This window comes from Triturus cristatus, chromosome 5_2, assembly GCF_964204655.1.
Source record: "Triturus cristatus chromosome 5_2, aTriCri1.1, whole genome shotgun sequence".
NCBI lineage: Eukaryota > Metazoa > Chordata > Amphibia > Caudata > Salamandridae > Triturus > Triturus cristatus.
This window is the reverse complement of record NC_140588.1, coordinates 37,065,095-37,092,681: the sequence shown is the minus strand read 5'-3', so window position 1 is coordinate 37,092,681 and position 27,587 is coordinate 37,065,095. Positions and strand designations below refer to the sequence as shown.

The 27,587-nt window shown below is 48.0% G+C and overlaps 1 protein-coding gene across 4 annotated transcripts in view; it reads left to right on the top strand.

The window, feature by feature from the left end:
* The window catches only part of HJURP (Holliday junction recognition protein), a 678,247-nt gene that overhangs the window by 84,700 nt on the left and 565,960 nt on the right, over positions 1-27,587 (top strand). The window contains exon 4 of one of the 4 annotated variants that reach the window (XM_085606808.1): positions 9,130-9,218. The exons of the other annotated variants lie outside the window; for them this stretch is intronic. The gene's annotated coding sequence lies outside the window, so the exon portion shown is untranslated. The remainder of the gene's footprint in view (positions 1-9,129; positions 9,219-27,587) is intronic. 4 annotated transcript variants of the gene reach the window in all.

Genomic DNA, 27,587 nt, shown 5'->3' with positions numbered 1-27,587 from the left:
CCCTGTCAGCCTCTGGACATCTGCGACACATACCTGCCAATTTCCCTTTTGAACATAAAGGTCAAGGTGTGGGCCAAGACTTTGGCCAACCGTTTGCTTGGGTGATCAGCACACTAGTCCATGCAGACCAATCTGGCCTCATGCCAGGGAGGGCTATGCAACATAATATCAGAAGGGTGTGTAATGCAGTTGCTTTGTCCAGACGCTGCCATGCAGATGACACAGTAATGCAGGTAGACTTCACAAGGCTTTTGAGGCGGTCGGGTGGATGTTTATATTCTCCCCTTGGCAACGAAGATGAATTTCGGACCCCCCAATTTATGAGCTCCATGAAGCTCCTCCTTATGGAACTCTTCGCCCAGTTGAGGATGGGTGGAGCAGGGTGCCCCTTCTCGCTGCCACTATTTGCCCTGGCTGTCTGGACCAGAATGGATGCACAACTGCAGGGGTTTGAGTGGGGCCTCGGATAGAATAGGCCTGTACGAAGATGATGTGCTTATTTTCCTGATGAATCGCCCGCACTCGGAACTGTGTGCGCTCCAAAAACTGAAAATCTTTGAAGATTTTGCAGGACGTCAAATACACCCTGGAAAATTCCCAGTGTACATGGTGTGAGAGGGACTATTGGACTTGACTTGGGCCTCCAAACTCGTGGATCTCCATCAGGGATTCAGGTATTTGGAAGTTTATATTACCACTGGTGAGGCCTGAGCATGGTAGCTGAACATGCAACCCCAAATGGACAGGCTGACCGATTTTAAATTTTGGGAGATACTCCCTCTTTACCTTTTGGGTAAGTCATCTATTTTTAAAATGGTGACGCTACTGTGTTTAATATACCAGCTTCAGAACATCTTTCCCATTCCAACATCTCTATTCTCGCACATAGATTACCTACTATCAGGCTTCCTGTGGAACCATGGCCAGCCTCAGATCGTCCTCTCCAAGTGTTGCAAATTGTCCTATGGCAATGGCATTGCCACTCAAGATGTACGTTCTTATTATAGGATGGCCCAGCTGACTGTCCTGAATGACTGGTCGGAGGAGAGGGGTTTAGGGACCCGGCCTAGGCGGCGGAGCGCTGGGGGCGCAGACGCTCCTCCATTTACCATATGGTGGTGAGATCCCCCAGGGGCTTCCGCCCGACTACGGGAGTGGTCCTTGCGCCCTGGAGGGATGCTGAGGCGACCATAGGATGGAAGGGACGGATCACCCGAGCGACCCCCCCCCCCCCTCTTGGGGCTGGCCCGGCCTTGCACCAGGTAGTTGGACTACAGAGGTTTCTGCGCTGGGACTGTCATGTGGTCACATTAGGCCCAAGTAGGAACACCACCATTTTACATGTTTACGTTTAAACTGGACATCTTTTCTTGAAGGTTGACACTTGGTACACTTTTTGCGTGCCTGCTTGTATGTATAATTTTCTGTGAAATAACTTTGCTCAAATTTACACATCTTCGTAGGCACATTATCAGAGCTCTGAGCATTGTGTACGAAAGCTAAAGTTCACTGCGCAGAATGATGTTGTTTGTTATTGTTAGGGCTGCAACATCTTTGTCAGGGTAGAACCAATAATAGCAGCCTGACTGGAACTTCGACATGGCAACATGTGTGATGTTGTAATATACATGACATGACCCTGTTGTTTAGTTAGAGGAGCACTTCGCCGATACCGTTGAGGTCGCCCCATGCCAGATTTAACTTGCCCAGCTGAATTCTGTTTACCTCCTGAGAAGGATGGTGCCCACTCTATACCAAGACGGGCTCCCAGACGAAGCATACCACATATGAAACATACCCACACATAATTGGGGAGTTAGATCACCCTACAGGGATTCTGGCAGATTCACCTACCTTATGCACACTTGCATACGGAGCGCTAGGCAGGAGCACAAATATAATTGTACTTCTGTATAAGCATATTTTCTTTGTAACAGCACAATGGTTGAATTCTTCATCTCCTTAACCATTCTCGTGATGCTGATTACTCGGTTTTGTTTCCTTCTATTGATTATTGCAGCACATGTATTTAACACAAGAATCGTATTGCATCAAATACTGAAATGCCAATTCGAGTATTTCTTGTGTCTCCCTTTGGACATGCATGAGTTTACTAAATGAAAGGGCTCTAGATCTGTTAACACAATTTCCTTGGGGAGTCAGGGTTGTCATGTTCTGAGGTTACACATTCCACCTTTTAGCTTACCCAGTTAAGGGTACAGATGGAGCACTGTGAGTTAGCAGAACTAAGGGCAACATATCCTGATGGTGTGCGTAGAATCAGTCTTGCACAGTTTTGACATTTATGCTGTCCAACAAAGGCACAGGTTTACCCAGAAAGTATGAACTGTATGACAGGACCATATTGGCATCTCCCGACTGGGAGATGTGCTCAAGGGGACTTCATTAAATGATCTTGTCGACCTGCAAGAAGAGTTTCACCTCCACAAGGGTCAGTTTTATAAAGATCTCCAGCTCCGCCATGCTTTCATGCCATACCTCCGTCTGGAGGACATTCCAAAGTTTATCCATCTGGAGAGTAGAACATTACTGACACATATTCCAGACCACAAGATCTTGTCCAAATACCGGTCCCTAATGAATAACGCCCGGACAACTTTGGGACCCTTAGAGAGACATGAACCCATGACTTGTGCCCCATGGAGGATGGAGACTGGAGGGAGGCACTGGCCTCTCTTAGAGAGGTGTCCATCGCTACCCAGTACCGCCTCATTCAGCTGTGGTACCTGCATGGAGTTAACTATACAAGGGAGATGCTCTGGAAGAGGGGGCTGATTGCATCCGCGACATGCTTGCGCTGCCGGATGGACCGGGGAGACTTCTTGCTCACTGTCTGGAGCTGCCCTGTCTGGACGCCCTTTTAAGTGGAAGTTTTTGACTGCTTAAAGGGAGTATTGGAACAGGCATTGCCACAAACCCAAAGATGCGCCTTGCTTCATATTTCCGATGAGACAGATGGAAACAGGTATCTGCGGGCCCTCCTGTGCCTTGGCATGATAATAGCCAATGCAGGCTGTAAAGATACCACTGCTGCTTCCCTTGGGAACATGGAGAGGGGGATTGTATCACTGCCTAGGTCTGGAACTCCCTATTTAAACAGACAAGGTGCTAAAATACAATTGTGTCCTAAGCCATTTCCTATCCTGCACTTCATTGTGACCGTACACCTGTCACTGAGCTGTACTTGTGCCCAGGTATTTTCTTGTAAACCTTTAATTAGTCAAAGATGATTACGCTCTGTTTCATGCTTTAAAAGCTCCTCCTGTCAATTTTGTCAACTGCAGTGCTGTAATGCACAAAACAGCAGTATATACACATGTTTATTTTCTAGCAGTCTGGATGTTAGATGTGTCAGTGCCATGATGATACAGTTACTACGCATTCTAGGCCTAAACCCAATGTGGCTTCAGCGCATAATATTATTTGCAGTAATTAATCAATCAATCAATCAATCATAGCATTTGTAAAGCGCACTACATACCCGTGAGGGTCTCAAGGTGCTGGGGAGAGGGGGGGTGGGGGGGGGAACTCTACTGTTCGAAGAGCCTGGTCTTGAGGAGTCTCCTGAAGGTTAGGAGGTCTTCGGTCTGCCGTAGGCGGATGGGGAGGGTGTTCCACGTCTTGGCGGCGAGTTGGGAGAATGGTCTGCCGCCAGTGGTCACTCTTCGGATGCGGGGGACGGTGGCGAGGACGCGGCGCGGAGCGGAGCTGGCAGGTGGGGGTGTAGAGGCTGAGTCGGCTGTTGAGGTATGCTGGTCCGGTATCGTGGAGTGCCTTGTGTGCGTGGTTGAGGAGTTTGAAGGTAATCCTCTTGTTGATGGGGAGCCAGTGCAGGTCTCTCAGGTGGGGTGTAATGTGGCTGCGGCGGGGGATGTCGAGGATCAGGCGTGCAGAGGCGTTCTGGATGCGTTGGAGCCGTTTCCGGAGTTTGGCCGGGGCTCCTGCGTAGAGTGCGTTGCCGTAGCAGTCTACTGCTGACGAGGGCCTGGGTGACCATCCTTCTAGTTTCGGTGGGGATCCACTTGAAGATTCTGCGAAGCATGCAGAGGATGTTGAAGCAGGAGGAGGAGATGGCGTTGACCTGCTTCGTCATGGAGAGGGTGGAGTCGAGGATGACCCCTAGGGTTTCGTGCGTGGTCGGTGGGTGTAGGGGGTGCTCCTAGTGCCGTCGGCCACCAGGAGTCGTCGAGGGGGTGGAACCGAGGATGAGGACCTCCGTCTTGTCCGAGTTCAGCTTCAGTCGGCTGTTCCTCATCCAGTCGGCGACTGCCTTAATTCCTTCGTGGAGGTTGGTTTTGGCGGTGTGGGGGTCCTTGGTGAGGGAGAGCATCAACTGGGTGTCGTCGGTGTAGGAGATGATGTTGAGGTCGTGCCGTCGGGCGATGTGGGCGAGCGGTGCCATGTAGACGTTAAACAGTGTTGGGCTGAGGGATGAGACTTGGGGCATGCCGCAGATGATCTCGGTGGCTTCGGAGTGGAAGGGGGGGAGGCGGACGATCTGAGTTCTACCGGAGAGGAAGGAGGTGGTCCAGTCCAGGGCCTTCTCTTGGATTCCAGCGTCGTGCTCTTAGTGTGCGGTGGCAGACTGTGTCGAAAGCGGCTGACAGGTCGAGGAGGATGAGGGCCGCGGTTTCTCCGTTGTCGAGCAAGGTCCTGATTTAGTCGGTGGCGGCGATGAGGGCAGTTTCGGTGCTGTGGTTGCTGCGGAACCCGGACTGGGACGGGTCCAGGATGTCTTCTTCGAGGAAGCTGGACAGTTCTTTGTTGGCGGCCTTATCGATGACCTTCACCGAGAACGGGAGCAGGGCGATGGGTAGGAAGTCCTTGGGGTCCGCCTTGGGTTTCTTGAGTAAGGCTTTGATCTCTGCGTGCTTCCAGCTTTCTGGGAAGGTCGCTGTCTCGAAGGAGATGTTGATAGTTTTCCGGAGGTAGGGTGCGATGGTGCTGCTGGCTTTGTTGAAGATGTGGTGTGGGCAGGGGTCTTCCGGGGATCCGGAGTGGACGGTGTTCATGATCTTGATGGTGTCATCGTCGTTGATGTTGGTCCAGGTGAGCAGGCGGTTGGTGCGGGTGGTGGTGGGAGTGGGGGTTTCGGCGGTTGCCTGGGTGGTGACTGCGTCGAAGCTGTCGTGGATGTCTGCGATCTTGCGGTAGAAGAAGGTGGCCAGCGAGTCGCATAGGTCTTGTGACGGTGGGATGTCGTTGGTGTTGGAGCTGGGGTTGGAGAGTTCCTTCACGATGCTGAAGAGCTCTTTGCTGTTGTGTGCGTTGTTGTCTAGGCGGTCTCTGAAGGCGGTCGTTTTGGCGAATCTGATGAGGTGGTGGTGTCGGCGGGGTGGTGATCCTGTGGGCTTTGTAGCTTTCCGGTGTTCTTTCGCGGGTCCAGTTTTTTTCTAGTTTTCGGCAGGTTCGCTTGGAGGCCAGGAGGTCTTCGGTGAACCAGCAGGCTCTCTTGCTGGTGTGGGAGTTGGGGGGCTTCTTGAGCGGGGCGAGGGTGTTGGCGCAGTCGTCGATCCATTGTCTGAGGCTGCCGCATCGGGGTCGGTCGGTTCTGCGGGTGGGCTCTGGGCAAGGGCGGCGGTTAGCTGGTCCTCGGTGATATTGCTCCAGCTGCGGCGGGGCATCTGCTGGGTGTGGTGGCATGTGGTGGGTTTCCGGAAGGTGAAGTGGATGCATTGGTGGTCGGTCCAGTGGAGTTCGGTGGTGTGGTCGAAGAAGACGTGGGAGCTAGCTGAGAAGATGGGGTCAAGCGTGTGGCCGGCGGAGTGGGTGGGTGTTGTGACGAGTTGTCTGAGTCCGAGTTTGTCGATCAGGGTGGAGGAGATGTTGGAGTCATCATACTAGTAAAAAATCTTACCTTTTTCATCTAGGAGGGCAATTAGATAACAATTTGCTTCATCGGATATGTCACATTGTTAGGTTAAAGACTGCCAGGCAGCACAGCTGTCTGGTTGCAAAAACGTAATGGGACATGTCGATAGCTGACCTGGAAAGCATCTCCGCCCATTGCTTTCTGTTGGCTTTTTGTGTTCTCACTCTAGTTTTCTTGCTTTCTTTTCAATGGTTTTATCCTGTCAATCGAGTCTTTGTCCCGCGTGTGGAGCATAGCCTGTTTACCATCTCTGTGATTTGCTTCTTTTATCCTGAAGTGTCTGCTTTATGGGAACTTTTTTTCTCTTTTGAAAAGAACTCTACGAGAGTGCATGTGTTCACCCCATTCTCTGGGTTTTCCCACTTCTCCCAGCACATTTATATTCATATAGTTATAAAAATTGAATTTGCCACAACTTTGGCCTTTGAGACGTTCTCGCGTTCACTTTCACTTTTATACAGCTTCAACCTCCAGGCTGTTCTGCGGTGAGCTTTAACTCCATATTACCCCCCTCCCCCCCACCCTCCATTGGGTGTTTGTTTGCTTCCCTCAGGCAGGCAGCCGCGGCACCCACGCTTTACTTTTAACATTAAAAGTAAAGCGCGGGTGCCGCGATTATACCAAAAGTAGAGAAATAGATGTTTTTTCTATTTCTTTACTTTTGGTATAATCGCGGCACCCGCGCTTTACTTTTAATGTTAAAAGTAAAGCGCGGGTGCAGTGATTATACCCAAAGTTAAGGAAAAACAAGCATTGGGCGCACGCGCGGTGGGAGTTGTGTGCACGCACGGCCAATGCTTTCCAAAAAAACAAGAAAGTCATCGTGATCACGATCGCTGTGAAAGCGAAAGTCATCGCGATGACGCTCTAAAGGCGTTCCTGAGTGCTGCTGGCTGGCCTAGCGCATGGCGGCTGCGCGCTTGCACGCAAGCGCTAGGCCAGCCAGCAGCACTGAAAAAAATCACATACAAAATGTCTCTCCGAGCCAGCGCATGCGCTGGGCTCAGCGAGACCTAAAAATGCGTCTTTTTGTAGGCGTGCATACCTACACAATGACAGCCATCCATGTACGCCTTTAACCCTGTTTATTAGCCATGCTGCATGCACATCATCAGGAATTCTATGCAGTGTGACTTAAACCACTGACAGTCAAAATGTCGCAAAGCCGAGACTTCCTAACTTTGTTAATACTTGTTTAAATATTAGCACAAGCATGCTCTTACACCAAGTTTTGACATTATTCTTGTATCATTTAAAGGCTGGGAGTAATGCTTCTGCTCCAAAATAAATATGAATCTTCAGCACTGCAGCTGGAATCCCGTTTGATCCTTGAAGCCTTCATTTCCTTGGTTGACTTTTTGACTATTCCAGTGAGATATTCTGTTGACCTTGGGGTTAGCTGATTTTGTTTGAGTTCTCCAGACCAATATAATTAAATAGATGTAAATAACATTTTTCGTCACGGATTGTCAGTGTTAGGCTGGAGTAACCATCACCTGCAGCCAGCAAGGACCAAAATCTTCTTAAATCCTTTCTTTTCAGTGTGTACAGTAAGATGCATAATTTGCTCTCCATATAAAATTTTGCCAGTTGTATAACTTTATGATATTATTTATTTAATTCCAACTGATGCTTAATGTTTTTTGCTGCACTAATGAATTGCCTCAGCCTTTGCATAACTTGTGTATACGTTATTTTAACCACATGATTAAACCATAGTTTCAACATTAGATAATTCTACTCTCGCCTAGTTGCTAATACATTCTAAACGTATTCTCCCCATATATATTACCCACTGAAATATAATTTAACGCCCATCTATAAAATGGGTCTAGTATTGACGGATGCTACTTGTTCTTCGTGATTTTAGCACCATTTAGCTAGTGCCTCCACTTTGTTGAGCTCACTGAGCATGACTTTCACGTTTTAGAGACTCTCTGATAACAAGTAATCACAGATCTTCCTCTTCTTATTCCAATAATGTATTCCCATGTTCTCCCTCTTCTCCTTCCTTCCCTTTACCCTCTTTCTTCTTTCAGACTTTAACAGGCATCTGTGTCAGGCACCAATTGTCTTGTCCTGAAGATGATCCCAGTATTGTGTTAAAGGGATTGAAACGTTGTTGACTTCTCGCACTCTGACACAACCTTATTCCCCTCATTACCATGTGCTAGGGTGTTGCAGTGCATTTTCGTTGGCCTAACTGATGAATTGTTTGTGGCCACACTACTCCTAATACCCGAGTGCTCTTTTAATGTTGTACATGTTCCACTTGTATGTTGTTCTTTTAATTTCTTACATTAAAATATAATGTCCAGTTTGACAGATATAGTCATCACTGTATCTCTATATGACATTTTTCTACAACTTGTTACTTTGTTAGGCACCGTTGTTCCTGTAAAATACTTTGCACTAAAGGTCCCTGACTATAAAAATTGTGTTCCCTTGTTTTTATAAAATACGTTTAGCGCAATCGCCAGATTGCAAGGGTTCTAAACCTATCACCAACTCATCTGGAGAATTTTTTTCCTTTTCTTTCTCTTTTTCTGACCCCCTGAACTCCCCTTCTTCCCCTCCTCCTCACACACTATCATGTCCAATCATGCTCCTCTGTATTCAGATCACTATATTAAAAAGATTCTAGAGGGACCCTCTCTGTTCTCTGATACTGCAGAATCATCACAGCCAGCGTGCATATCATTAGTTGAACAACTAGAAAGATATCAAAAGAAAGTGGTCAGACAACAATTAATGATTATTTTGCTCACAGAATACCTCAGGGCAGACATTATCCCAGTAGATCTCCAGTTTAGGAATATCCCTAGTGTCTTTACTGATAACAAAAATATTTAAATAATTTCAGCTACATTGGTTTTACCTGCTCCAGGCACTGGATGGTGCTTGGGATGGATACAGCTGTGGAGCAGGTCCAGAAACTAACTGAAGAAATTAATGATTTGGAAAAACAAATTAAAGACACAAGTTCCATTACGGACTGTAAGAAACTCCTTGATGAAGTCAAGTTTGCTTAATCATTGCAATTTCACACAGTCCATATTGCTAGCAATCCTCTAAGTAACATGGTTCATTGGTGTTAAATTGTAGAGGATTGTTCACCTTAAATCGCTTCTCGTGCTTGCTATTCCTGCAGTTCATAGCGCTTGAACACCACCACCATTTCACTTCTTATACAGATGGGTATTTGATACTCTAATGCCCCTTATTTATCCCCGCAGCGCTTGTTCCATTGCCTGGAGCGCCACTTTCCATACCTGGACCGTGGATCAATTCCTTGACTGGAACCACCTATGACCTTGCCCTAGGGGTATGTACTTTAACCACTGTCCTAAATTGCATGCATGTTTTTCCCCAGCGCCTTTCACTTATCCCCATAGTGCTGGCATTATTCTTTTGAGCACCACTTGTGAGAAAGTGCCATATTTTTGCTGAATTGCTGAATGTACTTTGACTGAGTGTGCCCTGGACTCCTGCCAATCAGGTGCCCAGGGCCTATGTTCCTTCCCTAAATACCTAAAACCCAAATTGGCAAACCCTGGCCACATGTCAGCCCCTGGTAAATGGTACCCTAGGTACCCAGGGCCTTGTGACCAGGGAAGGCCTCTAAAGGCTGCAGCACTCATTGTGCCACCCTTAGAGGCCCTGTACCCTAACACACACACACTGCCCTTGCAGGCTGAGTGTCTGGGTACAGGACAACACAAAGAGTCGACATGGCACACATCCCTGTGTGCCATGCCCACCACCTACACTGCCCTGGCATACATCAGCCACCCTCTAGCTGGGTGACCTATGCCAGTGGTGTGGGCACAGGAGCAGGAGCCCTGTGCCCCTACAGTACCCAGGTCCATTCCTGGGCACTGTAAGTGCTGTGCTGCCATTTAAGAGTACATGGTGCTGAGAGCTCGTCAAACACGAACTCCACAGCACCATAATGGCAACACTGAGGACTGAGAAGTTTGGTATCAAACTTCTCAGCACATTAAACCCGCACTGATGCCAGTGTGGGATTTAATGTACCAAGCACCCCAGAGGGCATCTTAGAGATGCACCCTGAAACCTAACCTACAATCCACGTCTGGTCTCAGAGGCTGCCTAGGCTGCCACACATGTTGCTGGACCCCTGGGCAGGAAGCCCCTGCTCTCCTGGGCCTGCAATAATGCACATCCTGGGCGAGGTGCTAGATCTCCTCCCCCAGGATGGGCAGGGGGAAGCTTCAAAGGCGCGCCGCCTCTGTGAGTTTCCCCAGGCCACTGCAACCCCCCACTCTGGCGGGAAGCTTGGCCGGAAACCCCAAATAAGGACCGGGGATGTGCCAGCCTGCCAACCCCACCCCTCAGGTGGGGAAGGCGAGGTGAAGCACATCTCCGGGCTCTCGCCATCTTGAAGATGGGGAGCCCTGCCCAATCAGGACTAGGGTACTGCCCCCATCTCACAGGAGAGAGTCAGGATAGAGGGTGTACCCACCCCAGGACAGGGACCCATTGGTCCCTGCCCTTCACCTACCTGTAACGCCCCTAAATCTAGTATTTAGGGGCATCCTGAACCTTCCTTCCCCAGATTCCAGATTAAGAAATACAAAGAAGAGCAAGAAGAAAGAAGACCTGCCCTGCAGCTGTTAAGAAGAGGAAGACACCAACTGCTTTGGCCCCATCCCTACCAGCTTGTCGACCCTCGAACCTGCTCCTGCTCCAACCCGGCATCTCTTGTGGCCAGCAACCTCACAAACCCCGGAGGACCTGGCTACCTTTTGGCGCTAAGCCCCTGGGACTCCCATGAGAAGAGGCTCTACTCAAAATCTGCTTCTAATCCCTGGCATAAGCCCGGAACCGCGAACCCTTCACACTCTGCACCCGCCAAGCCTGGCATGTGCCAGAGTGAACAGAGCCCACGAGGACGACCCCACGGCGACTGTGACCCCGAGTCCGGCACCCAAGGACTTCCCTCGACGCTCCTGACGACGCCTGCAGCCTTAGAACCAGGTGCCCCCCCCAACCGCGATCAGCAGAGGGTAAGATTTCCCGACAATAAAAGGCACCCCTGCACCCGGCGTCCCGCGGCCCCTTGTGCCCAACTCCGGGGTACCTACCTATCCTCCAACTACCCAACTGACCTCTCGAAGTGGTGGTGGCACCTGAAGAATCTTCGTCTCCGAGCTTGCAGTCTTTTTCTAAACCGGAGCTTTCCCATTGAAATCAATTGAGCGCCCGAGGGCTCAAAAGCACCCTGCACCCAGCCGCCCGAGTGGCCCTGGCAGTGTAACCTCTACACCTATCTACTTCCCCATTTGCCCTGAGCAAGTGACCAGGACCCCAGCTCCCACAGCCGCGTGGCCGGCTAGTCAGCAGCCACCAACCAAGGCACCCCTGCCTCCCATAGGATAACATTGGGCCTAACTCTCTCTGCACCTGGCTGCCCCTGTGCCGCTGAGGGTATAACAACTGTACCTACCTGACCCTGGGAGACCCCCTGAGTCTATGCCCAGAACCTTAACTCTGCCAGTCGAGTACTTACCTTAAAGCCGATAACTTAATTTTCTCCATAGGGTAACATTGACTGGTTTTTCCTGAAATTTCTTCGAAGTGTGGACTTTTCAAAACATAAAATATTCACCAAAAATCAGCCGAGTAACGAAAACGAAAACACTCACCTGCTATTAGGTGAGCTCCCAGTGCTGGATCTTGGTACCCAGCACTGACTCTGAAAAATATTCACAACCGCACTTACCAGTAACCCAATTTTCTTCCATAGGAAACCATTGACTGTTTTTCTGTGAAATTTCTCCTAAGTGTCGATTTCTGCAAACTTTAAATATTCTTTAAAAATCGTATAAATTGTGAAAAAGTAATTACTTACCTGTTTTGGATAAAGGTCCCAGTACTGAGTCTAGGCACCCAGTACTGGATTACAAAAGTAACGAGAACATACTATACCTGCAACTTGAATTTTCTTCCATAGGGAATCATTGACTGGTTTCTATGAAATATTTTCTAAGTGTCTACTTTTAAGATAGCAAAATATTGTCTAAAAATCATAACAGTAATTAAGTCGACTTTTATCAACTGTTTCTAAGTACTGTCCCAGGACTGAATCTATGATCCAGTCCTGGAATCACAAAAGTAATCCTAAAAGTAATCTATTACAAATAACTTGAAAGTTCAGTTGAACTCAATGCATTATTGTGTTTAAAATTGTGTTGCCTATTGCAACCACTTGTAACTTTCTACAAAAGCCAATTGCATATTGAAAAAGTATTTATATAAAGCATCTCATTCTGAGAAAGTATATTTTAATACCTATTGTTGGTTCTAAAATAAAACAAGGATATATTTTTTATATATAAACCATTGGCCTAGAGTTCAGTTATTGAGTGTGTGAGACCATTTGCTGACTGAGTGTGTACAACAAATGCTTTACACTGTCCTCTGATACGGCCTTACTGCTCGACCAAGCTACCACTTTAAAGAGTAAGGTTATATCTAACTTTAGCCTCTGGCAAACCTCTGGGGACTGTGGACTCTGTACACCCTGTACCTATTTGAGAACAGTATATACAGAGCCACTTTCTCACACCGCTCTTGCCCGTAACGCTGATCAATCCCTTCACTGCAACCGCCTCCCAAGACTGCATCCAGGACACTCCTCCCATCGCTTATGAGACGTGGTCTTCGCCGCCCGCAATGTGGCACTTTTTCCTTGACCGCTACTGCCTCATAGAGGCCCTTGGTATGTAAACTAACTGCTCTTACCAACACACAGCACTGTCTGACCACTACATCTTGCTTGGTCCTACGGGAGCGCCACAATCACGGTGTTGCCACTAATTGTTAGTCACACGATCTGATAATTATGACTCACCACTTCAACTGCCCCTTATCAATGAGTTATAGTGTGAAGTGAGCTATTTTGGCAGTATACGAGAGGAGGAGACGCTGTAGTTGTTCACAAATCTTGGATTCATGTTCAAGAATTGGGACTTGTTTGATATTTCTGGTTAACTGCTTAGCTTTTTTAATAACATCAGGGAGGGGTCTGACTGGGGTATTGATATTGGAAAGAATTGGATGGTGGTCTGACCAGTCAATATGTGAGATGGAGCTTATGGAGATCAGGTAATTGTTTAGTCATAATTGCATCTAGGGTGGAGCCTTTGATGTGTATTTGTTCATTGCAGAGTTGATTTAGGTTGTTAATTTCCAGGAGGTTTGTGATTAGTCAGACTGAGGTGTCTTCTCCATTGTTACAATGAATGTTGAAATCCCCCAGGAACACATTCTTCATGTCAGTTAAGGTGAACTGAGTAATTAGGTCCGATAACTCTTCTGAAAGTAGGGCTCGTTCACCAGGAGGATGGCAGATGGTTTGGAATTTGATAGGATTGGAGGTATTCAAAGGTCGAGTATTCTGCCTTACTTAAAGTGGAGAGTTGTATTCCTATTTTGTTAATTATGGCTAGATCTCCACCAGATCTTTTAGGTCTGGCCTGTGTAATGATAGTGTACCCGGGTGGGGTCAGCAGGTCAAGTAGTGGCGTGTTTATTTAGCCAGGATTCCGTGAGGAAAGGGATATCTATTTCTTCCCTGAGAATAGATTCAGCGATATCAGTAGCGTGCTTTGCTGCTGAGCTACAATTGAGGAGCATGCAAGAGAGGGGGCAGGGCTTTTCCTTAGAGGAAGGAAGAGTTTGAACAGTGGTGAATTGAGCTGGCAGTCTAAGCTCATTGATTGTTATGGGGGATTCTAACTTTGCTCACAATTACTGGAATTGTAGAGGGGGGTTGGGGAGATGTAGTCTGGAGCTTAGAAAGGTAGGCTTCACCGAGCAGCGGCTTTAAGACCAGAAAGGGTGCGTAGAGCACGATGGGGTCTGTAGGCCAGGCGACATAAAGGAGTGAAGGGCCAGGGGATATGTGTAGAGGCTGTGGTAGGAGAGCTAGTGTGTGGGGGTAATTTAAAACTCTCGGGGCGTGATAGCTGGATAGCTTAGCCTGTTTTGAGATGTCAAGTCTTAGGTGAGCTATGTCATTCGCCAGGGAATCAAGTTTCTGTTCCATTTGGGACAAGATCTGTGTGAATGTGTTATTGTCACTTCCAGCAATGCCCGAGGGACGATGCGAGTCAAGTCCTAGGTAGCGAGGAGCAGAGCGTGCTTTGATATGGGTGAGCTCCTTATCATTGGGACTAGGCTTGTGGATATCCCTGGTGGGTTGAATAGGGACAGCAATGGTAGGGAGGGGTCCGTCGGCTGAGAGTGCAGGTGCAGCAGGTCTTGATGAGGTCCGAGAAACTAAGTTTGTGGTGCCCAACGTTGCGATTAGACGGTATGAGAGATCTCCCTGAAGTGTGGGAGGTGTAAAAATGACAGTGTTGATTAAATAAGGAGAGGTGAGGGTCGGTCGCTTGTATAAGAATGTTCCCTGTTTTGAAAATGGATATATCAATTTCACCTCTAAAAGAAGAAGAGGGGGTCAACGTCCGTTTTGTTCCGTAGGGTATCTTGACGGTCTTGGTCACTTGCAGGTGGAGAAGGAAGATGTTTTTCCATTTTGCCGGGCGTTTGGAATAGAAGATGAAATTAGTTTTCCTGGTGTCATTGGACAAATCGTGGTAGGTATCAGCAATTAGAGTTTCCGGGTTTTGTTTCAGTAGTTTGTGTTTGAGATTCTTTTTTCGCATTCTTTGAGACATTAATAGGATAATAGATAGTCCATGAGTTGGACCATATCTGACCAGTGTTGCCGAGAGGTTTATGAGTAAGCATTGTAATAAACATATTTGTGGCTGGTTTCCAGTTGCCTGTGCAATATACAGGAGTGCATCCGAGGTTAGAGACCGGTGAGGTGAAAGAGTAACAAAGAGTGGAGAGCAATTTGAAATGGTAATAGGACAATTGAGCAAAGACAGTATGATTCAGTCTAAAAGAGTAACAAAGAATGGAGAGCAATTTGAAATGGTAATAGGACAATTGAGCAAAGACAGTATGATTCAGTCGCAAGTAAAATGCTGTAGTATTCACATTAGAACCATAAACAAACAGGAAGTGTAGTTCCAATCTCCTCACCAGCATAACTAGGTAGCTTTCAGTTCTTATTCTAGCCACATGATGGAGCTCTAAGCTTAAACTTGAGCCCGCGCCCCTGACTAGGGTGTGGGAAACAACGAAGTGAGTGGTGGCAGAGAGAATGCTGAACTAGATCAAGAATGCACGGACAGGTATTGTGCTAGGTCGTGCTAGGCCCTCGCGCCTCCTCTCTGCTGATCTCAATTTTTTTTCTTCTGACAGGCGTGTGGTTTCCTCAAAAGGCATCTCCTCAGTCCGATCAGCTGAGGAGCTGCCAGACCTCACCCAGTATACCTCAGTCAGCTGTCAGAGACCTCGTTTCCCTCAGTCTGGTACTCTTTTTCCAGTTGGTTAACACAAAAATAGTCTATCTAAAGTAACACAAAGTTTGCGAATTAGGAGTATGACGACTGAGGCAAATCAGTGTGGGTTCAAAACTGACGTGTAGTCAAGCAAAAAAATCAAAGTGTAACAACAGATGGAATGCCTTTAACGTGGTCTGTAATCTTTTAGCACCAGTTTACCATTGTTGTCTGCTTCGTAATCTGTTACCAAGGGTAAGGATCCACATTAGCCGCATTAGTTAATTTGAAACATTCGGTGTATCTAATTCCTACCATCCAGCCAAACTCAGGTTCCGCTAGTGTACCCTTTTGACAAGCTGATGAAAGATTGAGTGCTGAGTAATGGTTTTTCAGTCTGTAATTAGATGACAAAGATTCACAGCAAACGTAAAGAGAAAATAACTTGTAGAGTAGGAACATGAGGTCATTCAATGTAAGTAGCTTAATGTTTGCCTATATTAGAAATAGGTGAAAGAGGATGAAAGAGCTTCAAGCCCTATTTTTTCTCAGAATTGATTTGGTTTTTTTAAAACCAAAAATATAATACAAAAGGTCTCAGCTAGAGCGTGCGGTGAGGTCAGCCCTCTTCCCCTTTGAAAATAAATAATTTGCACATTGCTATATTTTGCACAAAGAGCTGCTTTTATTCCTGCTGGTTTTTAAATAGTGAATACAAGACTTTTTAAAAACGTGAGCACACTGTGGATTTTTGCACATTGCTATATTTTGCACAAAGAGCTGCTTTTATTCCTGCCGGTTTTTAAATTGTGAATACAAGACTTTTAAATACGTGAGCACACTGTGGATTTGTATTTTTTATCTGTCTGCCTACCGGGCACTACGTGAGTTTGTTGGTGGGTCGCGGTCCCCGGTCCGTCACGGCAAACAAGTGCCGATTGAGCGCGACTCCTCCCACTCTCGCCTCTCAGTTCCGGTCACGAGGTACTTTAGGGAGATGAACTGCCGGCCGCGCTACAGTCTCAGCTAGAGCGCGCGGTGAGGTCAGCCCTCTTCCCCATTGAAAATAAATATTTTGCACATTGCTATATTTTGCACAAAGAGCTGTTTTTATTCCTGCTGGTTTTTAAATAGTGAATGCAAGACTTTTTAAAAACGGGAGCACACTGTGGATTTTTGCACATTGCTATATTTTGCACAAAGAGCTGCTTTTAATCCTGCCGGTTTTTAAATTGTGAATACAAGACTTTAAAAAATGTGAGCACACTGTGGATTTGTATTTTTTATCTGTCTGCTTACCGGGCACTACGTGAGTTTGTTGGTGGGTCGCGGTCCCCGGTCCGTCACGGCAAACAAGTGCCGATTGAACGGAGGGACTCAGCGCGACTCCACCCACTCTCGCCTCTCCGTTCCGGTCACGAGGTACTTTAGGGAGATGAACTGCCGGCCGCGCAGCGGACGCGAGCAGCGGGCGCGCCGTCGGCGCGCCAAAGGCAAGCCCGTCTGCGCCCAGACCGCGACCGTCGCCGGCCATACTGCCGCTCATAGGCACGCTCCACCCCGGTGCTTGTCACGCGAGGAGCTGCTAACTTTACGCGGCCCTCTCTGTGCCAGCCCACAGCGGCTTGACTTAACGGTTATCCCGGCTCCTCTGAGCTGCAGCACATGTGGCTATATACCAATGTGTGGCCGTGGCCCGCCGAGGGGAATTAAGACCAACATTAATGCTTGCCTCATCAACTGTAGATCCCTGGTTAAACATGCCTCGGAGATCTGGACTCTTTTAAGTGACGAGTCTTGGGATGCCATGTTTCTCACAGAAACATGGCTTAACCTGGACTCGGTGACTTCCATCGCACTAGCAATACCATCTGGCTTCAAAATGTGCCACGCTAACCGAGAGGGGGTAAAAGGGGGGGTGGAGTGGCCATTATCTTGAGAGATACATGGGATCTGGTGTCCTCTGTCCCATCGCTTGGGCAAGGCATTGAGGGTCTATACTTTTGTATTCACTTCAATCCCTCTTTTTCCCTTGCTGGCCTGCTCATTTACAGACCCCCAGACTGCACTACAATGGCGCTTCAAAATTTATGCTGCCTCATTGCTCAAACATCTGTAAAGTACACTAACTTTATGGTTTTAGGCGATTTCAACTTACATGTGGAGGATGTAGGCTGTTCACAAGCCGATCAACTGGTATCTTCCCTAGCAGGGGCTAACCTTATTCAACTGGTGTCTGCCCCGACGCACTTAGCAGGTCACACTTTAGATCTTGTGTTTACCACCCTTGCTGATGTTGCTATAGCGCCCCCTTCCCCTCTAACTTGGTCAGATCATTATTTGATTCCTCTCGGTTTTACCCTGCCTGCTCATAGACAAAGTGAGGGCCCTCGCTTCATTCATAAGAGAAGCTTGAAAAATCTGAACGAAGCTGGTTTATACGCTGCCATACAGGCTACTTCACCCAGCCTGTCCTCTGACCCTAATGCTGATGCAATCTCCGTGCACAAATGGATCGCAACGGCGATGGACTCTGCCGCTCCGGTCAAAGTAGTAAAATCTGCAAGACTATCCCCCACTGCCCCCTGGTTCTCCTACACCCTCAAAGAGTCCAAGAGCAAATGCAAGAGACTCGAACGCTTGTGGAGAGTGAACTACGATGACCTAGCCAAGACATCGTATAAAAAGGCCCTAAAATATTTTCATAGGGACATCAAAGCTGCTAGGAGAGACTACTTTGTTAACCGCATCATGAATGCTGACCACTCCTGCAGCGAGGTGTTTAAAGTAGTTAAATCATTCTTTAATCCCACGGCAGTAGAGTCCAATATTACACCTACTCATGCCTTATGCGACAAAATCGCACATCACTTTGATAGCAAAATTCTAAAGGTCTATGACTCCTTCGGCCCATCAGTGCCGACTAAAGAAACAGACTCACCCCCATCCAAGTCAATGGCTCCGACATTTAACAATTTCACGCCTATATCTCCTAAGGAAGCGCTAGCGGCCATTCAGAATTGCCCCTCCGGTGCCCCCGATGACCCTTGCCCGCCCAGATTGTGGAATCTATTATCCACCCCCCTAGTGGACACGCTACTCCAGTTATGGAACTCTTCGCTGTCTACTGGCATCTTCTCCGATGCATGGAAACACGCAACACTTCTACCTTTAAAAAAGAAGCCAAATGGAGATCCGGATGATCTTAACAACCTTAGACCCATTTCCCTACTCCCTGCCCCTGGCAAAATGCTCGAGAAACTAGTGCAGCGACAAATGACTACCTTCATCGAGCACAGTGGAGTTTTACATGATACACAATCGGGCTTTAGGGCGGGTTTCAGCACGGAGACCGCACTCCTTGAGGTAGCGGAGTCGATAAGATGGTCACTTGATTCAGGAGCTTCATCTCTATTGGTGCTCCTGGATCTGTCGGCGGCCTTCGACACCGTGGATCACTCCATACTGGTCAAGAGACTACACGGCGCAGGATTTGGAGGAAAGGCTCTGGCATGGTTGTCTTCTTTCTTGAGCGGTCGCACGCAGAGGGTCGCCCTTAAGCCATTTGAGTCCTTCCCACTTCCGCTATGGTGTGGAGTCCCGCAGGCCTCCGCCCTGAGTCCACTATTATTCAACCTCTATCTGGCACCGCTCTTCTCTCTGATTAACAACTGGGGGGTGAAAGCGATTTCTTACGCCGACGACACCCAGCTGTTCTTCTTATTTAAAGAGCAGTCCACCGAGGCTTTCAAGAATTTCAAAGGATGCCTGCGTGACATAGCTATATGGATGAATGCCAACAAACTAAAGCTTAACGCAGGTAAAACCGAAGTCATGTTCTTCGGTTTGGGCCATCCCCCCGACGCGGATCTCTGGTGGCCAGAGGAAATGGGACCATCACCCTCCCCCGCTAGTTACATTTGCAATTTAGGCGTAAGATGGGAGGCTGATCTTTCTCTCCTAGCCCAAATTCAGCAGGTCTCCGCAACCTGTTTCAGAAAATTGAAAAACTTAAGGAAAATTCTGCACCTCCTCCCGGAAGATTGCCGGAAAATAGTAGTCCACGCCACATCCAGGCTGGACTACGCAAATGGCCTTTACCTAGGCCTCCCCAAATATGCCATCCACCGCCTCCAGCTGGTTCAAAATGCGGCTGCGAGACTGGTTCGTCGGATCCCTTTCCGACACCATGTCTCTCCGCACCTCTGGCTGCTGCATTGGCTGCCGGTCGAGAAAATAATTATTTTTAAGGCAATGACCCTGGCCTATAGGGCCTTGAACGGTAATTGCCCACGCTACCTAAAGGACAGATTATGCCCCTAAAAGCAGAATCGGGCATTACGCTCCAACGCCCATAATCTACTACAGTCCTTCCGTTTCAGTAAGTCACGTTTGGGTGGTAGAACCTTCACAGTCACAACTGCGACACTGTGGAACCATCTGCCTAGCCATTTACGGCTGGCAATTTCAGAATCCTGTTTTCGTAAAGCCCTGAAAACATGGCTTTTCGGCTTAGTTTAAGGGTAGAGGAGGCCGGTCTTTTTCACCTGTATGTCAATCTAGCTTCATGCACTGCTATAGCGCCGGGACAGCCCTGTTTGGGGTAGCTGTCACGCTCTACAAGCTTCAGTATTATTATTATTAAAAGGCATATACTGAAAAATGAATTAGGTACAACAAATAAAAATCTACTAAGACACGAAAACAAATTACCAAACTATGCAACGCTAGAGAGCCCGAAGCAAGATGGCTGCACATTAGTGCTGCTCTGCTGGTCGGGGCCTAAATCCGACAACTATCCCGCACTTATCGCCTCCATCCAGCAGAAAAAAAACCACAATATTGAATCCCCTGCATGCAAGGAGTACGGCTCTGTGAGTAGAGCTGCCATTGGTGAGCTTTGAGGCCGTATTTTGTTCACAGCAGGACAGCCACAACATCGCGGCTCCTGCGGACCGTTACCTCATTGTGGCAGCCGCCGGCGAGAGGGCGATGCCGGACACCTGCAGTGCTTACTGAGCGGCGCTCTAAGTACGGACAACTGCGGCAGAACCGCAGGCTTGCTGAGAATATAGCTGGCTGATGAGAAGGTGAGCGGTCCGCAATACTGCGCGTTCGATTGTGCGGAGCCCTGTGAGTGGAGTGCGGACAGCAACATGCTTGATGTCGTGAAATGTGGCAGAGGTGCCGCTAACTGCACTGCCCCCCTGCAGACTTGGGGGGCCTCACTGTTCCGATATTTACAGACCGTGCTGGCGAGGCATTCCCCTACACCCCTGCAAGACTAATTTTGAGGCCCAGACTACTTGGGAGAGCGTGAAGGTGTCCCGCCTGCGGTGGCAGCGCAGCTGCCTGTTTCGCATACTCGTCTTTGGCTGCACCGGCAGGTACTTTGAGAGCACTCATATTGATTGCTATGGTATATCTGAATTGGGAAGCTTGATGTGACGCGATGAAGAGTTGGCAGGTCCGCTGACATCTATCGGGACTGCTGAATTTTCTGCAGCCGCCATTTTGAGCTTCTGCCATCCCATTAACTGGCCTCTGCTGACGTTATCACCGTGCACAAACTGTGCTAGGGAGGCAGGGCAGACTAAGGTACCCTCTACTACTTAACTACAGTGCAAGCATATATCACTGCACAAGACCGACCGTAATATCTAGAAGGCAGAACATACTGAACCAGACGTCATTACCCCCAGAGCCTGAAGACAAGTGCACGCGTCTGGTGGTGGATTGCATAGCTGGTGCGACTCGGGTGGCGTGGGGCTGCAGCGACGGCCTTCTCTCGGACAGGGCTCATGAATGCGTTTATGGCCACCATTGCGTGCACCTACCGGTGCGTTGGCTACGGACAACTAATATACTGGCAGATGGTGGTTAAACTGTGAAGGGCTGCCGCATGGGTACATTGGAGGCACCGACACTGTTTGGGTTATGATTTGACCGCCTTAAAGTGAAATGAGCAAAAGACACACAATTGATGGACGGAATGCAGAACAAATTAAAACATTCACCCCCAGTCAAGAGATCTGGGTTAAATCCATCATTCCTTTGCTCACCATGCCACCCCAGTTTAGACCTGGCCATATGCAAATCAGTCTTGACCCAGATCAGATGACTGGGGGTGAGTGCTCTCAATGTTCAACACTCCGTCCATCATCCCCTTTGGTTTTGCTTTCTTCGCCCTAAGTTGGCATGGTATGCCCAGACGTGGGTCCCTTGCTCACTTTGGCACTTGATTCAAGCTAGCCTGGCTGATGACGTCTGATAAGCCAGAAACTGGTCCCAGGATACTTGTTTCCAGTCCAGGGAAGACATGGCTTGGCAGTTCGGGCTGGACTTTTCCCATGAGGCACGGGGTCAGACTGATTTGCATATGGCCATGTCTGAACTGGGGTGGCGGAGTGAGATAAAGAATGATGATGGATTAAACCCAGATCAGTTGACTGGGGGCGAGTGCTTGCAATGTTCAACACTCCGTCCATCATCCCCATTGGTTTTGCATTTAAAGTGAAATGAAGCGCACGTATCTGACGTAACACGACCAGTAATGCTATCTAGGCACCACGCTCCACATCTGTGGTGCACGAGTACCGGTACTGCACTCGCCTGAGGGCCGTCCAGAGTAGTGCGTTGAAACACAGATGCAGACTTTGATGTGTGGCTGCTGGACGGAGATGAGCGGCTGAAACGAGACATGAGAGACGTGAGCCACAGGTGGTTGCTGGTGACGCTGTGGACCTGTAACAGTCGCCAGCGTAACTCAGGCGCATGACAGTGTGCCCATTCCATTTTTAGTGGCGTCCTCAGCAGCTCCCAGTATACCACTGCACTGCGAAGCGGCAAGCCGTTCAACAAAAGGGCTCTGCTAGCAGGCCCCTGACATCCACCAACAGTGTACATTAAAGATCAGCGAACTGACTGGGAGGTGTCTAACGCTGGGCACTCAACATAAAGTGTTCAGACCTCTATGGCTCCTATTTGCAAGTCTGTTGGGCTCTGGCCGTGAGAGAATGGGTAAAGCAGATAAGCAGCAGCAGTCCAAGCTCTCGTTTGAGTACAAACGATTAACTAAGTCTCAAATGCAGGTTTCGTCAGACACCCAGATGGAACTGGAAGCAGGTGACAGTAGAAATCTGGAACACATGATGCTTGCTATTCAGCAAAGCCTGCAATCAATGGACAGTAAAATAGATACCCTAAACCTTCGAATGGACAATATGGCGGCAAAGCTTGATAAACATGGCTCACGCATAACTGAAGCAGAACACTGCATCTCCACTGCGGAGGACCAGGTTGGGGTCATTAATGAATCTTGTGCTCAAATGGAGAAGGTCTTGGCAGTGATACAGGCAAAAAATGAGGATCTTGAAGCCAGGTCCTGGTGTAATAATTTCTGTATCACAGGAGTGCCTGAATCAACCAACACAGCCAAAATGGAGCTCTATGTTGAGGACATGTTGAAAGAAATACTGGGTGCGGAGCATTTTTCAGCCGCCTTGCTGGTTGTGGAAAGGGCGCATAGATCCCTGGCACCTAAACCAGTGCCAGGTGCTCCGCTGCACCCTATAATTGCCAGACTGCTGAACTATCGTGATAGAGACACTGCGCTCCTCCTGGCTAGGGAAAAAGGAATCACAACCTATCGGGGGTAGAAGTCGCACTGTTTCCTGACTTCGCGACGGCGGTACAACAAGCGAGAAGTGAATTTCATCCAGTGGAAAAAAAAGCTGCAAACACTGAAAATGCAATATGCCATGATGTACCTGGCGCGGCTCCGGATACAGCACAAGGGAGGCAAAGCCAAGCTTTTTACATCACCAAAAGACGCTATGCAGTTTGTGCGACAGGTGGAACGACAAGAGTCCTCGAGAGCAGCGGGCGAAGATGCAGACAATGAAGACTAAGCACTCACCTTGCGCAGCGCGTTGAAGCTGTTAACCGTGGTAAAACTTGGCGGTGGTTGCAAAGATGGGTATTTTTTTACATTCCTTACTGTTTATATGCTTGGCGCCTGAAATTCTGGTGCACGATCTAAGTTGCAGTATACGGAGCATGTAGTATGGGTATTGCACTGTTGTGTTGTCACACTGCATATAAATGTTGGTACTATGATGATGTCTTGGCGTGTGGGGAGGTGCCACGACTGCATGTCAAGCATGACGCAGACATTGAAGACTGATCACATGCACAGCATGGAGCAGGATATCTGAACGCAATGGAAAATATGGGGGCTGATGCATATATGATTTTAGATAGCGGACATTGCTGTTTCTGATCTATGAAGATAATGCTCTTGCTCCACTAAGAATGTTATCGTCATCAGTGCGGTGATAGTTACACTGTACATGTGATAATGAGGTTTGTGTTTTTGCTCTGTGAACTTTGGTATTGCATCTGAGTTCTAACAATGTAAGGGGTCTTTGAGGTCATTTGCGCTCCGGCACCTTCAGATACTGCTGGATGGGGTGGGATTAATATGTATGCCCCGACCCCCACCCCCCCCCCCCCCCCCCCGCAGTAAACTCCGGTATTGCATCTGGGTTCTAACAATGTATGGGGACTTTGAGGTAAATTTGCGCTCCGGCACCTTCAGATACTGCTGGATGGGGGGATTAATATGTATGCCCGACACCCCCCCCCCCCCCTCCCCCCTAGTTGCATCGAGGGGACCCCCCAAGAGGGTACACCCCACATTGGTTAAAGGTTATGGTTGGACACCACGCAAGGTGTTGTTGCTTTCAGCGAGGCAAGCGGTTGCATGCGTATGTTCTTTTAGTTTGTTTGGGAATCCTTAGCATATTTGGGATGCTAAAGTGGGAGGGGGGTTGGTTGGGGTATGTTCTAGGTGTAACAGCATGAAGCATAGGATGCAGTTGGTGATAATGCTACATACAAAGTTAAATGGTACAGATCAGCAACCTGAAACCCGAAATGGAGACAGCAATGACAGGTACTAAAGGTGACATAATAACCTGGGTGACATGGAATGTCAGAGGTCTCAATAGTCCAAAGAAAACTCGGCAAGTGTTGTCCTATTTAGGTCGGCATAATGTTCACGTGGCACTGTTCAAGGAGACTCAGCTCAATAAGCATACAGCGGCAGCAGTGGCAACTAGATGGGCTGGGGTGCGGTTAGAATCCTCTTATGCAAGAGGTGTTATGATATTAATAAAAAGAACTACCCTTTGAACTTTCACATGTAGACAAAGCTGAACAAGGATGCTATATCTTGGTGCAGGGTAAACTATGTGGTTCGCTGATGACTATTGTAAACATCTATGGTTCTAATACGGAGGACCCTGTTTTTTATGAGACGCTATGGGGTAAGGTACATAAATTGCCTCCGGCAGCAAATATTTGTGGGGGTGATTTTAACATTGTATTAGTACCTGAAGTTGCAGAATTCACAGTTAAAAAAAAAAGCTGCACTGTCTGTCAGGGATGGTATGAGAGATTTGAATCTGCTAGATATCTGGAGATTGAGGCACCCTGGGTTTGCAGAACGGTACATGCCATTCTAATGCACATCAATTGTGGTCGCGCCTTGATTTTTGGCTAGCCACGAGTGATGTGAATACCTGGACCACTAACGTCAAACATTTGCATAGAACTTTGTCGGACCACTCCCCAGTTTTACTCAATATGACTATACCCACATACACACACCTCCACAATTTCAATGGCGATTACAATCCTCCTCGTTACTTGACCGGGTACTCCGTGAAGGAGTAAGAGAGACCATAACAGACTATTTTGTCAATAACGTAGGGTCAGTACAGAGTATGGGAACGCTATGGGCAGCGTTTAAGGTAACAAATCGCGGAGTATGAATAGGATTACAAGCAGGAGTGCTCAAATCGTTACGTGGGACCATGAAGCGGCTTGAGCAGGAATTGGGGCGACTTGAAAGGGAATATGAAACCACACCTGACAGGGCAATGCTGGCTAGCATTAGAACAAAGGTCACTGAGTATAATGAGACAGCTGATCAAGAGGTGCTTCATATGTCGTGTAAATGGACTGCCAGATACTATGGGGAAGGCCTGGGAAAGCATTAGCCAATGGAATTGCTGAGCCAAAACCCAAATTGTAAAAGCGATTGCAGAAGATAACACAATTCATTATGACACGCCGGGGATACTCAGCTCATTTGTGCAATACTACCAAACTATGCGCATGCAGGCAAACAGCAGCAGAAGATGAAATTGCACAGTACCTAGAAGATATAGCGTTAGTATGGTTATCACTCGGTGTGAGAAAGTGGCTCTGTATATACTGTTCCCTAATAGGTACAGTGTGTACAGAGTCCACAGTCCCCAGAGGTTTGGTAGAGGCTAAAGTTAGATATAATCTTACTCTCTAAAGTGGTAGCTTGGTCGAGCAGTAAGGCAGTATCAGAGGACAGTGTAAAGCATTTGTTGCACACACTCAGTCAGCAAATGGTCTCACACACTCAATAACTGAACTCTAGGCCAATGGTTTATATATAAAAAAATATATGCTTGCTTTATTTTAGAACCAACAATAAGTATTAAAATATACTTTCTCAGAATGAGATGCTTTATATAAATACTTTTGCAATATGCAATTGGCTTTTGTAGAAAGTTACAAGTGGTTGCAATAGGCAACACAATTTTAAACACAATAATGCATTAAGTTCAATGGAAGTTTCAAGTTATTTGCAATAGATTACTTTTCGGATTACTTTTGGAATTCCAGGACTGGATCCTAGATTCAGTCCTGGGTCAGTACTTAGAAACAAGTGATAAAAGTCGACTTAGTTACTGTTATGATTTTTAGACAATATTTTGCTATTTTAAAAGTTGACAGAAAATATTTCATTGAAAACAGTCAATGATTCCCTATAGAAGAAAATTCAAGTTGCAGGTATAGTATGTTCTCCTTACTTTTGTAATCCAGTACTGGATGCCTAGACTCAGTACTGGGACCTTTATCCAAAACAGGCAAGTAATTACGTTTTCACAATTTATACGATTTTTAAAGAATATTTAGAGTTTGCAGAAATTGACACTTAGAAGAAATTTCACAGAAAAGCAGTCAATGGTTTCCTATGGAAGAAAATTGGGTTACTGGTAAGTACGGTTGTGAATCTTTTTCAGGGTCAGTGCTGGGAACCAAGATCCAGCACTGGGAGCTCACCTAATAGCAGGTGAGTATTTTCGTTTTCGTTACTCTGCTGATTTTTGGTGAATATTTTAAGTTTTGAAAAGTCCACACTTGGAAGACATTTCAGGAAAAACCAGTCAATGTTACCCTATGGAGAAAATTGAGTTATCGGCTTTAAGGTAAGTACTCGACTGGCAAAGTTAAGGTTCTGGGCATAGACTCAGGGGTCTCCCAGGGTCAGGTAGGTGCAGTTGTTTCACTCTCAGCGGCACAGGGGCAACCGGGTGCAGAGAGAGTTAGGCCCAATGTTATCCTATGGGAGGCAGGGGGGCCTTGGTTGGTGGCTGCTGACTAGCAGGCCACGCGGCTGTGGGAGCTGGGCTCCCGGTCACTTGCTCAGGGCAAATGGGGAAGTAGCTAGGTGTAGAGGTTACACTGCCAGGGCCACTCGGTCAGGTGGGTGCAGGGTGCTTTTGAGCCTTCGGGCGCTCAATTGATTTCAATGGGAAAGCTCCGGTTTAGAAAAAGACTGCAAGCTCGGGGACGAAGATTCTTCAGGTGTCACCACCACTTCGAGAGGTAAGTTGGGTAGTTGGAGGATAGGTAGGTACCCCAGGGTTGGGCACAGGGGGCCGCAGGACGCCGGGTGCAGGTGTGCCTTTTGGTGTCTGGAAATCTTACCCTCTGTTGATCTCAGTTTGGGGGCACCTGGTTCTGAGGCTGCAGGCTTCTTCAGGAGTGTCGCGGGAAGTCCTTGGGTGCCAGACTCGGAGTCACAGTCGCCGTGGGGTCGTCCTTGTGGTCTTTGTTCACTCCGGCACAGGCCAGGCTTGGCGGGTGCGGGGTGTGCTGGGTTCGCGGTTCCAGGCTGCTGCCAGGGATTAGAAGTAGATTTTGAGTAGAGCCTCTACTCATGGGAGTCCCAGGGGTTTAGAGTTAAAAGGTAGCCGGGTCCTCCGAGGTTTGTGAGGTTGCTGGCCACAAGAGATGCCGGGTTGGAGCAGGTTCGAGGGTCGACAGGCCGGTAGGGCTGGGGCCAAAGCAGTTGGTGTCTTCCTCTTCTTAGCAGCTGCAGGGCAGGTCTTCTTTTTTCTAGCTCTTTTTCAGGTTTCGGAATCTGGAATCTGGGGAATGAAGGTTCAGGGTGAGGGGGGGGGGCGCTAGAGAGCCCGAGCAAG